This window comes from Prinia subflava, chromosome 2 (assembly GCF_021018805.1).
Source record: "Prinia subflava isolate CZ2003 ecotype Zambia chromosome 2, Cam_Psub_1.2, whole genome shotgun sequence".
Lineage (NCBI taxonomy): Eukaryota > Metazoa > Chordata > Aves > Passeriformes > Cisticolidae > Prinia > Prinia subflava.
The window spans coordinates 87503944-87515252 of record NC_086248.1 but is presented as its reverse complement, the minus strand read 5'-3'; the positions used below and the strand labels follow the sequence as shown (position 1 = coordinate 87515252).

The 11309-nt window shown below is 58.4% G+C and overlaps 1 protein-coding gene across 3 annotated transcripts in view; it reads left to right on the top strand.

The window, feature by feature from the left end:
• The first annotated feature begins 1469 nt into the window (after positions 1–1469).
• Positions 1470–11309, top strand: part of SLC29A1 (solute carrier family 29 member 1 (Augustine blood group)) — a 33632-nt gene continuing 23792 nt past the window's right edge. Inside the window, exons 1-2 of one of the 3 annotated variants that reach the window (XM_063390894.1) lie at positions 1470–1665; positions 7429–7593. The gene's annotated coding sequence lies outside the window, so the exon portion shown is untranslated. Of the gene's footprint in view, positions 1666–2184; positions 2401–7428; positions 7594–11309 lie in introns of those variants that run through there. The other 2 variants (XM_063390892.1, XM_063390893.1) reach the window with 2 other exon arrangements.

Sequence of the window (11309 nt, the reverse complement as noted above, 5' to 3'; positions counted from 1 at the left end):
CAGAGGAGGAAAGGAGCTCTCTGCAGGGTGGTCCTTGCTGAGGAGTCAGGGGAGCAGCAGATGAGGAAGGCCCTGCAGTGAGGCTCACTCCTGCTTGAGGGGGAGGCCTCAGCTGTTTGGGGCCTTTCACAAGGATGCTTTGTCCCGTGCTTCGTCTCTGCCTGCACTCAGCCCAGCTAATCCCACAGGCTATCTGGGCCCCTTTTCCCTGCCCTGGGAGCTTAGCAGGGAAGTCACTACCTACAGAGTAAATACTCCTGCCTGCACAGCCCTGCCAAGCCTGCCCAGCCTTGCTCTCTCACAGGATGGCTGCCAGCCCAGGTCACAGCAGGTGAATGCTGCATGACACAGACAGGGGCAGGGGTGTGTGGCTAGACCCCCATTCCTGCAGCCCAGATATTTTTGCAGTAATTTCAACTAGCCAATTGCTGCCTGTAATGGGAAGGGGAAAAAGCAGCTGGTCCAGCCAGCCTGTACCTGCCCTGAGCCTGTACCAGCCCTAGAGGGAGAAGGGGAAGTTTCCAGGAACGTGGGTAGCAGGGCCTCTCCCTGTTGGGCTGTGAGGCTCAGCTGTGCACACCACTCGCCTCCTCAAACACTTTGTGGGGCTTAAAATAGAAGTGCTGGCTGCAGCCCAGCTCTGCAGTAAAGGCTTGGAGAGCCACCCCATCTCCCTCCTGCAGTGCTCCTGGGGCTGTGAGACAGGCAGTGGGTGGAGGTGGGCACACCAGGGTCACCAGCAGAGGGACTTTCTCCACGTTCCCAGCAAGGTGCACAGGGAATGCCGGTGTGAGGTGTGGGTGTGCTTTCTGAGTTTCCCCTGTGTCTTACCTCCCTCCACTTGGCTCCATCACTCTTGGCTCTGACACCTGTTTTCCTCCGGCACCAAAGCTCAGCTGCCTGCACTTCCTTAATGGGAAAAGACGAGCAGGACGGTAAGGCTGGGAGGGGAGATGCCCTGGGCAGGGGCCAGGCCTGTCCAGGCCAGTGAAGAGGCCAAGGCGCAGCATTCCAGCTCCGGCTGCACATACCAGGAGAGCAGCTGGTGGGCTGGTGCCAGCTCATTCCTGAGCAGCTGCGGGGCCCCGCAGAGGGATCAGTGGGTGCAGGGTGCTTTACTAAGGACCCCCCTGCTGCCCCCAGGGGTCGATACTGACCCATGGTGAGATGGGAGCTCAACAAGGGTCCCCCCATGGCCCCAGTCCAGCACAGGAGCATGCGGTGACATGCCACTAGACAGCTAACACCATCCCAGGGACGATGCTGGCACCTGCAGCACCGCTTTTAGTACCCCCTTTGTACAAGCTTCATTGTCCCCCCGAGGCGGCTGCCCCCCCACAGCCTCCCCTCTCTCCTCCCGTGCTGGCACTTGGCCCCGCTGAAGAATCCTGCCTGTAGTTCCTATGGCAGAAGCCAATTCCTCCCCCTCCAGCACTAATCTGCCCGTGCATACAGCCTCCACCTGCTGAGCCAGCGGAAGCCGTGCTCAGCCAGCCCCAGCCAGCGCCAGGGCTCTACAACCCACTCCGGCTGCAGAGCGTCTAGGGTGGCAAAGCCTTTGCACCCTGGTCCTGCTGCTGTGGGAAATCCCAACCCTGCTTGGTAGCAGGCAGTGAGGAGTCTGCAGGCAGCATCATCTGGCACCAGAAGAGCTGAGCTATCAAGGTAAGGGCAGGGTGCAGGCAGGGTGGTGACCAGAGGAAGCACTGTCCCTGGTGTGCCTTGTTCTGCTGGGCACTAAGGAGAGGGTCTGGTTCCAGCCTCCTCCAGTGAGCCAATGTCTTGTCCCCAATTTCGGCGACTCGGCAGTCCTGCTGCAAGGTCACCCTGCAGCCGGGAGCCTGTGCTGAGCTCCGGGACCGTCACACACTGGGGGACCCCAACCAGGGTCCCGAGCTTTCTAGTCCCAGGGCTGCAAGGAGAGTTCAGAGCCAGACCCCGGCGCAGGGGACAATGAAAGCGGGGAGCAGCAGTGGAGGGGCTGGCTGCCGGCACCCTGCCCTCCTTGCCTAGGCAAAAGGACAGCACGGCTGTGCCCCCCTCCCAGGGCAGTAGAGCCAGCCGCCTGTTCCAGGAGGAGAGGAGACACTGGGGCAAAGCCGGAGCTCTGGACACTCCTGTGCCGGAGCGGCGGTGGCGACCCCAGCAGCCTGCCGCTCCCAGGTGCGGCCGATGCAGCTGTGGGGGGAGGAGGGCCGGCTCAGAGCGGGCGAGGGGCACCGGGCTGCAGTCCGGCGGCCCCGGAGCCGCGGCTGTCCCAGCGGTGCCCTTGGCGCGGCGGGAAGCGCTAGGACCCGGCCTGCCGCGGCCGGCACTGCTGGCACCGGGCGCTGCGGGACCGGACCGTGCCCTGCAGGCGGCGGCGCCGCGGGAAGGAGCCGGCAGCCCCCGGGGAAACGTGTAAGCGACGCGGCGGTGCCCCGGCTGCCTCGGGTGCGGGTGGGTGCTGGGGCGGAGCGGCCCCGCGGCGCTCAGGAAAGCCCTGGCAGCCGTGCCGAGCGCCCGGGGCTGCGGGGGCTGCCGGCTGCCCGACTGGGGCTCCGACCCCGGCACGCTCGGCCCCGCTCCTGCCGCTGCTGGGTGCTGCTGCCTTTCCCTCCCCTCCCTCTACAGGACCGCCGCGGGGCCGGCCAGGGAGCATGTCCCGGGAGCACAGTACCACGGGGCAAGAAACGCTTCCCCTTCCGCCATCCCCCGAAACAGGCAGCTGGGGACGGTGTTTGGTTACTCTGCCCCCGGGGATGTCACCCGACCACTGGCACGGCCACCGCTTACTGGCTCTGTCACCTTCCTGTGCGAGTCCCAGCTTTCCCTGAGTGCTGGCTCCCTCCCTGTCCCGTCAGTCACATGCTCCTGTATGGCCACTGGGGTGCCTGCACTACAGGGAACACCTCCAGGGAGCCCTCCACGTTCTTGGGGTTCCTGGGACTGTGCCACCGCTGGTCTCCCTGCCAGAACTCCTTCTACAACCCCATTGGCCTCTTGCAGGCCCTTTGTCCCAGGAGCTGGGCACTCTCCCATGACCCTTTCTATTTGTAGGCTGACCGCTGGGAGCTTGCCCTCCCCCCTTGCACCATTCCCCACGCAGGTCCTTTCTCCCTAGGCACCATTCCCTGGCTGCCCTCGGTGTGATCTGGCCCAGCACAGAGGTCCTGGCTGCATTCTGAGTGCAAGGCATGGCCCCAAGCCCTGTTTGCAGGAGCCTGACCTCGCGTGCAGGCAGAAGAGAGGTAAAGGTACCGGCAGAGCAGGATTCCTGGTGTGGCCCTTGACCCAAATCAGTCCAAATCACTGGTGCCTCTCAAGGTCAGGGCACTGCTCTACTGCCCCAGTAAAGGTCTCGATGCAAGAGGTGAGAAAACAGGGTCCCCCATGCTGCTTTTTGTCCTTATCCCTCCAGCGCCCTGGTGCTGTCCTGGGAAGGAAGCGGGTGCTGTAGAGGCTGAAATGGATCAGAAAACGTAGGGAGTGAGGGAAGCTGGCACAGCTGGATGGTAGGAGACAGTGAAATTTATCTGTCCTAGTCCTCTGGCTTGTGCAGGGAAGGTGATGGAGGATGTGGTGGAGGAGCATCAGCTGTGCTTCCCTGTTTTCTGCACATGTAAGAAGTCCTGCCATTTCCTGCCAGGAATGCCCAGAGCATCCCTGAAGGCAAGCTAGATGTCACTGGGACCAGCAGGATGGGAGATACTGGGCAGCAGTGGCAGAGAAACCTGTCCTCCATCTGAGCAGGCAGCCCTGCCCTGAGCTACTGCCAGCAACAAGACCCGCCAGGGCTCTCCAGAAAGCTAGGTTTTTGTGGAGCTTTTCCTTCTTGAGAAGCTTGATTTTTTGTAGGGAACCCAGCACCCCCATAACTGCAGATGTAAAGCAGGGCCAGCAGCACTGCTGGGCATTTCATAGCAGCTCAGCTTTGCTGTGAAGCTTCCCAACTCTGCCATCCCAGGACATAGCACTAGCAAAAGTCAGGTGAGACTTTCCCACCTGCTTGCATCCTCTGGAGATGGCAGATCCTGTGTGGAGAGTGGAGAAAACAGGGGGTTGGTGATGTCTGCAGCTCCTCCCCAGAAGAGGGATCTTTGTGGAAAGCCAGCCACCACTGTTGTCCAGGCTGACTTGTCATCTGGCTTGCCAGAAAAGAGATTTACTGGGTCTGGGCAGCACTGTTAGAAGAGCAGCCTGTTTCCCTGGAGACTGAGTCCCTATAAGCTGAGTATGGACGTACAGAATAAGCCTGAGGCCCTGGGAGGGTAGTGCCAGGAGCCCCTCTTGTTCCTGAGGCACTGGGTCCATGGCACAAGGGTGCTGCTGGATGCCTCAGCCCAAGAGCAAGGAGAGAAGCAGGCAAACTGCCTTTTGAGAAGTACCCTATGCTGAGGAGGTGCACTTCAAGCTTTTTCCCATCCCGTCCCTGTGGAACTTGGGGTTCTCAGGGGACCAGCAAGGACTCCATCCTCTGTGGCCTGCAGCTGAGCAGCAAGCACAGCCCTGCAGGACAGTTACCGTGTTCAGGGTGACTGTCACATTCTTATGTCCTCGTGTGATCCATCCTGACACTAACACTGTCCTAGCACTATCCCTGTCCTTCTGCACAGTGTGCTACCGGTAGGCAAACTCAGTTTCTTTAAACCACCTTCAAACAAAAAGCTCCTGCTTCTGCCCTTGCGCTTCCCTGCTTACTCCCGCATTTCCCGGCTCCCACTCGTCCCCAGTCCCTCCCCGGGTTAGCGCAGCACCCACAATAAGCCCACGCTTTGGGGCGCCCTGTCCCGCTTTGTGCACTCCGTGCCGCTCATTCCCCCATCTCCCCGCTGCCACTCACTGCCTCCTCATCCTCACCGTGACCCCAGCGCTCAGGGCCGTGCCTACCCTTCCCAAAACCCGGCCGGCTTGGGACGCCTCCCCACCCTGGAATGCCAGACCCTCTCCCAGCAGCCAGCAGCTCGCCACGGCTGCGCTCCCCCCCCGCTGCTCCCGCACCTCTCGGCGGAGCCCCTTAAGCCCTGGCCCGGCTCATCCCTTCCCCGTGCGCTCCCCGTGCTCCGCTCAGGCCGGGCGGGCCCGCGGCTGCCGCCAGGGGGCAGCGCCGCCCCGCGCCCGCTGCTGAGGGTGCGGGCCCGGCGGGAGCCCGGAGCCCCTCGGGGCCGGGCAGCTCCGCAGAGGGGGTGCGCAGGGGCCAGAGGCCCCCGGGGACAGGGAAACTCTGCCGCGCTCCCCCGGCAGCGTGGCCGCGGGGCGCTGTAGGCTCCCAGCCGCGTACCCCAGCCCCTCGTGTGAGGGGTGCAGGGCCCCCCGAGGGCTCCCTCCTCCCTGGTCCGCGTTAGAGCATCCTCTGCCCGCAGGTGGACACCCAGCTTTGCAGAGGGGCTGAGGAAGCGGGGCAGGCAGTCCCAGTGGTACCCCGGCAGCTGGGCTGCTGGGTCATGGGTTTGGCCTGCCCTTCTTTTGATGTCCCATGGTTGTGCTCCGCTGGGTGGCCTCGGGGCCTCGTTTCAGCTTGGGAACCCGCGGAAGCATGACTGGCAAGGAGAAGAAATTATGAACGGCTGGTACTGTTGGAAGCTGTGGGAAAGGGCCCTCCTGGAAACCTCCCCGGGGGATGTTTAGGAGCATTCAGCCACAGCTCCGCTGCTGATTTGCCCAAAAGGGAAAGCATGACTGGATGGACTTAGTCTCCTAGACAGGATTTAGTCAGCCTTGCCAGACATTTGCACAGAGCGGAATTCCTCCACACCAGCCAGCAAATGTTGGGCCAGGCACAGACCGGGGCTGGCATGGCTGTGAGAGCTCCTGGACCTGTGTTTGGAGCCCTTGTCTCTGCAGGTGGCCGTGTGCCATGGTCCCCTGGTGCCAGTGACCACAGAGACTGCCCAGGGAGCAGGCTGGCTGGGAGAACAGGTCGGCACCTTGGCCCTGCCCTGCCATGCAGGATGGGCAGACTCTGGCTGCAGCAGCACTCCCGGAGAGCTGGAGCATGGCTCTGTCTGCTGCCACCAAGGTGCCTCGGGAAGGCTGATGGGGAGCCATTGCTTCAGGCTATCCTCCAGAGCTGGCATCCACCCATCCTATAGAAAGCCACCTTCTGCCTTTTAGATGGTTCCCGGGAGTCGCTGGGCACCTTGCTCCACTGTGGTGTGGATGGACCTTGTCAAGGGGGGAATGGGACTGCAGAGCAGCTGGCACCGTTCTTCCTCGTGCCAGGTTCCCTGGTTCCCAGCAGCCCACAGCTGCCCTGCAGCGTTTTACGAGTGTGGCTGAGTGCCAGCCAACTTCTTCCTTAATGGCTGTGCTCCATCGTGGGAGCCCGGTGCTGCCAGCTAAGGAGGAGGATGTGCCCCCGGCACTGCTTCAATGGGCCAGATGACCTTGGCTATAGTGTGGCTCCCTCTGCCAGCACCAGCTCCATCCTCCGCCAAGGAGACCTGGAGTGACACCATGACGGGGTGCTCGGAGTGGTCTGTGCCCCAGGGCTGCCTTTTCTGAATGCCACAGGGTGTTCCTGCCTGCCGCTGAGCCAGGGGTTAACCCTGTCTCCTCTGCTACAAGGGGGAGCTGAACTGCGTGTCTTGAGTTTATCCAAGCCTCAGCCTGGGCCCTGGCAGGTGGAGACTGTCTGCAGTGAGGCAACATTTCACCCTTGGCCGGTGGCGGCACAGCTGTCACTCAGTAACCAGCACCCAGCGGCTCGGCTGCTAATTGGTGCCATTAGTCAGTATTTACTCCCTTAATGCTTGTAGGAGAAAGCAAACGGGCAGCTGGAGCTCTGGAGAAGGCAACAGCAGTGCAGGGAGGGAGGCAGCGGGATGGGGATGGAGGAGGGAGGGAGGGATTGCTGCCCAGGGTATGGTGAGGATGGGAGACCCTCAGAAGAGGCTTGGGCAGAGGGGCTTGTGTCGCCCAGCCTGAAAGCAAGGAGATGTCCTGTGTCCCAAAGATGCTGCCGTTCCACTGGGGCAGGCTGCCCCCACCTCCAGCAGCCTGAGAGGGAGCTGGAGTTTCACTGGACCCCACTGTCCATGCCAGGTCCCAGGAGCCCTTGGGCACCACGGGCCCCTTGCTGAGCTGTGACCAATCAGCGGACAATGGGATTTGTTTCTGCTTGCCCAGCTGGAAAACACCCATGGCCCTGCCACTGGGCTGGAGGCACGTGGAGGCCCTTCCTTGTCATGTCTCCAGACCCTTTGCTCACCAGGGCTGTGAGTGCTTCGGGGGTAGTGGTGTCACCACATTGCACCTCGGTGCTACCAGCGAAGGGGGATGCTTAGCATGCGGAGGTGGTGGGGCTGATTGGCAGCAGGGGCCTCCCTCTCCCCTGCCTTTCCTTTCAGGGTTTCACCCAGGGCTGCTCTGCTGCTGGCAGCGAGCTCCTGCTGCCCTCAGCCCACTAGTGAAAAAGTCACAGGCAGCTGCCTGACTTTATCCCTGCAGGTCAAGTCGTGCAAGGAAGCAGAGGGACGACAGGATGCCGGAGATCTGTGTGGCTCCCTGCAAGCGGTGATGTGCCAGCTGGATCTCTGTGCCACAGGCAGAGTGCAGGAGGGTATCGCAGCCCTCCCCTTCCCCACCTTGTCCCAGCAAGGCTCAGGCCATCAGGTGAGCATGACCTCTGCCCTACCACCTCATCCCAAAATACAGGGCAGGGCACCAAGAGCCCAGGGATCACCATCAGGAATCCTGCAAGCAATGACTGGAGATCTCGCACCCCAAAAACAGTCTGCCAGCAGCTCTTCAGCCAGGACCCTGCTCCAGGGTCAGCCGGCATCAGCAAGGGAGTAGCAAAACTAAAACGATCAATCCCTGAGCCATTTGCTGACCTCAGCAACAGGCTGAGATGCTTTGTTGATTATCAAAGCATCCATGATCACTGTAGTCTTGTTATAACCGAATTCCCAGGAGCCTGTAGTAGGTTTTTTTGCCCCTATTAGCTAATAGATTAATAACCTGCTGGCACTTGGCAGAGGTTCAGCATCTTGTGTTTCCCTCCACATGACTGATTAAAATGTCCCTTTTCCCCCTTTCCCCACGCGGCTGCCTTGTCACACATGCAGGCAATTGGATACAGCTGCTGATCTGCTTGCCATTCCACTCCTGTCTGCCTGCTCTGCCTTTCAGACATACTGGCTCTGTTTCTCTGCTCTGTGGCACTGAGGGCCAGCACAGAGGCTCTGAGCTGACCTGCCCATGCCTTCCTCTGGAATGGGGCAGGCAGCATCCAGTGGAGGGAAATGCAGTCAATGTGGGTCATGCTTGCAAAGGGAAGGGTGGTTTTGCAATGGAAAGGAGAGCTGGATGGCATGCAGCGCCCTGCCTTCAGCTGTGCTGCAGGCTGATGGCCTTGCCATGCCTCAGTTTACCCTGTCCCTAGCACAGGCACACTACAGGGAAAGGAAAACCTCATTGCAGAGGAGGGCTGGTGGGTTAATTAATGTATGGTTGCAAAGTGCTTGCAAATCTCCAAGGAAAACGGTGGACGTGGGTGCCAAGTGTAAAGGATTCTGGAAACATTAAGTGCCTGCAAATGCTGCCTAGCTCCTCAGGCCCTAAAACTCATATTGCCCAAGAGGCACCAAAAATATTCCTTTAGCTCCTATGATGCATTATCCAATTGCCTGGAATAAATCTCCCTTTTTGCTCTTGCTTTCCAAACCAGCTGTTTGTTTATTTTCCCCTTTTGGATTTCGTAGTTAAAGCAGGCAATTGCTACAAGGCAGGAGGGAAAAAAAGAAAAAAAAGGCAGCTTTTGTGAAAGGTTTGGCAGCAAGCATCACTGAAGGGAGAGCACTTTGGTTGTTTGTTCTGCCTGTTACAAACTAGCTTTGAGCAGAGCATACAAACTGGGCTCCAGGTGATGGCATTGCAATGCCCGCGGTGCATGTTCGAGTTTTGAGAAAGAAAACTCAAAGGGCTGGGCAGCTTCAGCCCCACCATGTTTTGGGACGCATGTCCATGGGACTCCCAGCCTTATGTAAGGGAGAGGCTTTGCTGGCTGCCTTCCTCCCTTGCCTTCTCCCTTCGCTCTGAGGAGCACAGCAATCTGCCAACAGCAGCAGCGTGTTTTGGCACTGTGCTGCTGCTCTGGGGATGGAGAGGGTGGGAACACAGCAAGTCCCCGGGCCCCACTGGAGGCTTTTTGCCTTGCCCGAGATACACAGGGGAGAGACATCTAGCTCTGTGGTCATACACTGGTGGGCCCAGTACCCGTGCTGGGCATAGCACAGCTGTTTCCAGTTTGGAGCAGAGACTTCTTGTAGCTGTTTGCTTTTTCTAAGAGGTTTGTTATTGTACACGCAGAGGTGAAGATGATAACATGAGAGTCACTTGGGAGCAGAGGGTTCTTAAAACACAACACCTTTGCCAAGATGAAGCAAGGCTGCTTGGCCCTGCAGCAAGGGCTCATGTTTTGTGGGGCAATAAATGAGTTGTTATTGGCTGTGCAATTAGTTACCTTCCCGTGCTCTGTAGAGGAGGTGTCACCCCTCTGAAACTGCATGCTGCCATTGATATTACACAACCCGAGGACTTGCACCACTCTTGGGAGCAGCCGTGCTCCCCGAGGGGCTGAGGGCCTCTACGGGGAAGAGAATTTTGAGCGAAATGTCTCCTGCCCTGCAGCAGCCTGGGCTGGATTTTAAAGGACACTCACTCTCTCCCAGACTTAGCCTTCTTCACCCCGTGGTGTCTTGCTCACTCCAGGTCTTCTGCCTGCACCAGAGGAGACGCTGTTAGACCCTGTCCTGCAGGCTGGTGATGGGTGCAGAGGTCTGTGCAGGGGAGCAGGCAGCAGCCGCCGCTGTGCTTAGGAGCTGCGAGCTGCCTCTCTCTGTGCTGCCCCGCGGGTCTGCCTGCGGTCACCAGCGGCTGGGACACGTTCAACGCTAATGGATTTCAAATGCCCCATCTCCAGTGAGAGGCGTCTCTACTGAGAGATGCTTGATTGCAGTGATTGGGGGAGTGGCTGTGCAGACAGGATCAGAGCTGCAAATTAGAGAACATTTAATCCTGTACTTTGGTGATGGTAAGTGCTACGCGCCCTGCTGCTGAAAGCCTGGGGTGAGGCAGCGGCTACACCCGGCCTGTCGTGAAGGAGAAACTTCCTGGAATATCCACTCAAAGGTAAATTTTGTGGTGTTTCTCCTCCCGATGAGGTCTGAGGTTATAAAGGTTGAGGCTGAGAGCCTTGTCCTGGCTTCTGGAAGCACTAGTGTCAGTTTGGCTGGGCAGCGCCAGGCTGGACCCTGTGCTCGGGTTCCAGGGGGAATTGGTTCTCACAGCTTTTAGTTGGTGCTAAAGTTGGAGCTTATATAGAAGAATAAAATTAGAGATGCTCAAATTTTAGCTGATGCTGCTGAGCAGCAAGTGTTGATATCAAAAGGAGAAACACAGTGTCCAAGCTGCAGTGGCATCCATGTTCCAGGGACTGCCAAGGAGGCTTGTGGGGCTCTGTGGGTGACAAAATGGCACGTCTCAAAGCTGGAGAGGAGATGACCTTGCTTTTCTGTTTTGTTTGGCTTTTGCAAAAAAGAGAGGAGATAGAGGAGAGAAAAGACAAGGCAAGGTGGGGAGAGGAGAGGTCTTGTCTGTGTCGCAGCTTAACCAGAAGACCTTCCAGATCAGAATGGCTTACAGAAAGGGGGCTGAGAAAAGGCAGGCCCAAGGCTTGGATCTGTCATTGCCTGGGAGATACAGCCTTGGGAGCTTTAATTGGAGATGAGAGCTTTTAAATTTAATTTGATCTGATATGGATCTTAAATTTAAGAAAAGAGCCTCCTGTCTTACTATCTGGCAGCATTGTCTGCCGCTCTGCTGATGTTGTTAGTGCACCCTACTATCTGCCCCCAGAAGCCCATAACCATGACAAATATCTATGGCCAGCACAGAGGGAGATGCAGCTGCGGAGGCTGCTACTGAGCAGATCAGTGGAGGGGTCTTTTCCTCAGGGAAAAAGGACACTCCGCAGTGTTGCTGCTGCAGATCAGAAAGCCCCGGTAGCTGTCTCAGCCCTGTTACCACTGCCTTTTTCTTGGGCTTTGAGGACTTTTTGCTTATGCGGCAATGTTTTGTAGGTCTGTCTTAAAATACAAGCTTGGTGCTTGGATTCTGCAGGAAGATGTGTGTTAGAGATCATCTTGCTGGGAGAGCGTGAGAATGAGAATCTGCCAGAGCTTTCGGGGGTGTTTTAACTTCTGGTTTTAATTTCTAACCTAAACTGATCACCATCTGCAGAGAATTTTCTGAGGCTGTTTATTAATGGAACAAATGTTTTAATGGTCAAAGCTGCTGCAGGGACTTTCTGGTGCCACTGCCTGTTC